Raw genomic sequence first — 2614 nt, forward strand, 5'->3', positions numbered from 1 at the left:
TATACATATACACACACATAGATACTTATATTCATACATGCGTACATGAATATAAATATACCTCTATATATGTGTGTATGTGCGTATATATATATATATATATATATATATATATATCAATGGAACATTACAAATGCTTAATTCTAGGCTCAAAAGATTTCTGTTTATTTCTTATTATTTGTTTTATTTCTTTCTTTGAACTTACCAGAAAGTCTTGGTTATATCATATTTAAATCATTCACAAATTTCTTGTATTTCTTGAAACGAAAATGTTCACTTTCTCACATGCCATTGGTTATAACAGAGGTTGGTAAGTTTATTTGGATCTTTGAGAACTCGTGATTATTAACTTGGGGTGTTGGTGAGGGGTTCATGTTATTCTGGTTCTTATTTTTTTTTTCCTGCAAGTGGGAGGTGTATAGTGGGAAGTAGGGGTGGAGTTACCACAGCTGTTGTTATTGGTTGTTGGTGGTGGTGATGGTAGTGGTGATGATGTTGATGATGGTGTATGGATTAGGAATCATTTTGTTCCTGTTGCTGCTTTTGGGATTTATACCATACAAGGCTAGAAAAGAGTTGAGGTAAAATATAATGAACCCTTGATGGGCTGTTTTGTTATCTTCCTTGTCAGTCTCCTCCTCTTCCCTTCCCCCTCTTCCTTTTTGTAATCATCTTTATCAGATTCATTCTCACCATCACAATCATCATTTTAATCATCATCATCACTATCACCACCTCTTTTACCACCACCAACCAATACCACGCTTTTGACACCTATTCATTAGTGTTCATTGGAGATGTCCTCTGCAGTCCATAGTGATGACTCTTAATTACCTTGTCTGTGAACTTCAGCATCCTGAGATCAAAACCTCTTTCTACCTTATGCCTTTTACATTACCCCTTTCTTGTCTTCTTCTTCCATCATAGGTTCAATCCACTGTTTGCTCATGATAATTTTTCATCCACAAGATGCTGCTGGCATGTAAAAAGCATCAAGCACACTCTGTTAAGTGGTTGGCATTAGGAAGGGTATCTGGCCATAGAAACAATACCAAAAGGCGGTGAGCTGGCAGAATTGTTAGCACACCGGGCAAAATGCTTAGCGGTATTTCGTTTGTCTTTACGTTCTGAGTTCAAATTCCACCAAGGTCGACTTTGCCTTTCATCCTTTCGAGGTTGATTAAATAAGTACCAGTTACGCACTGGAGTCGATATAATCGACTTAATCCGTTTGTCTATCCTTATTTGTCCCCTCTGTGGGTAGCCCCTTGTGGGTAGTAAAGAAATAAGAAACCATACCAAAAGAGGCAGCTGGAGTCTGCACAGCTCCCTGCTAGCCAGCTCCATGTCAAACCATCCAACCCATGCCAGCACGGGGAGCAGACGTTAAGCGATGATGGTGATAATGATGATGATGATGATGATGAAGATGTCATCCAATTATATCATGAGCCTGTAATAAATCTCCATGGTTCCATGCATTCTCGATATGCCTCCTACTTTCTTCTTGTCTAGCCTTACCAGTGATCCAAGAAGAAGTTAGAGATGAGGAAGAGAAAGAGGATTATTCAATGCAGCCCTGTCTCATTATAATCCCACTTCTGTATCAGTTATGTTCCAGATTTCTTTAAACCCCAAACAAACGACAGATCTCTCACTGAAGTGGGTGGAGTATCATGCACATCTCTAACAATGAAATACCATGTCATCCATATTTGCCTGATTCGTGAGACCACACAGAAGATATGGTATCGGTGGGAGCAGCATAATTCTTTGATCAATTGCCTGGTTTTACCCCAGTGGTTCTCAACCATTTTTTGCCTATTGACCATTTTGATCCCTATTTTACTCTACTGGACCTCCAGAACCATTCAATGAATTGAATTGAATTAAATTGAACCAGTTTCAGCTCATAAGCTGTTGCCATGCTGGGGCACCGCCATAGAATGCTTCACAAATTTGCATGTCATCCTTGTGCAGGGGCCATGCTAATCTTCCCTGTATCGTTCCAATTTTAGAATATGTACTGCTATAAGAAACATATTACAGTAATCCCTCGACTATCATAGGAGTTCTATTCCCCCCACCTCCGCAATAGATGAAAATGTGTGAAGTAGAAACAGTACTGTACTGTATATCTAAAAAAATTATTTTTATAATTTGTATATATTTATTTTATTATAAATGCGAATCTACACCATGGAGGAATTGACGTAAGGTTAAATAATAAGCCATGATAGGTGATCCATGATAGGTGAACCACGATAGGTGAACTGTGATAGGTGAACCGCGATAGGTGAACCACGATAGGTGAACTGTGATAGGTGAACCGCGATAGGTGACCCGCGATAGGTGAACCACAATAGGTGAACCGCGATATGATGAGGGATTACTGTACTGTATTTTTATAATTGGCTGTGTGATAACAAGCTTGCTTCCCAACCACATGGTTCTGGGTTCAGTTCCATTATGTGGCACTTTGGGCAAGTGTCTTCCACTATAGCCTCAACCAGACCAAAGCCTAGTGGGTGGGTTTGGTAGATGGAAACTGAAAGAAGCCTGTTGTATGTATACATGTATGTATGTATGTATGTATGTATGTATATATGTATCT

General features: G+C 39.1%; 1 non-coding gene across 1 annotated transcript; it reads right to left on the reverse strand.

Annotated features, from left to right (window-relative positions):
- Positions 1-1935: 1935 nt before the first annotated feature.
- Positions 1936-2039, reverse strand: LOC128249332 (U6 spliceosomal RNA). The gene has a single exon (XR_008265429.1). It is a non-coding gene; the product is annotated as a U6 spliceosomal RNA (small nuclear RNA).
- Positions 2040-2614: the final 575 nt, after the last annotated feature.

The sequence above is a fragment of the Octopus bimaculoides genome, chromosome 13, assembly GCF_001194135.2.
Source record: "Octopus bimaculoides isolate UCB-OBI-ISO-001 chromosome 13, ASM119413v2, whole genome shotgun sequence".
NCBI lineage: Eukaryota > Metazoa > Mollusca > Cephalopoda > Octopoda > Octopodidae > Octopus > Octopus bimaculoides.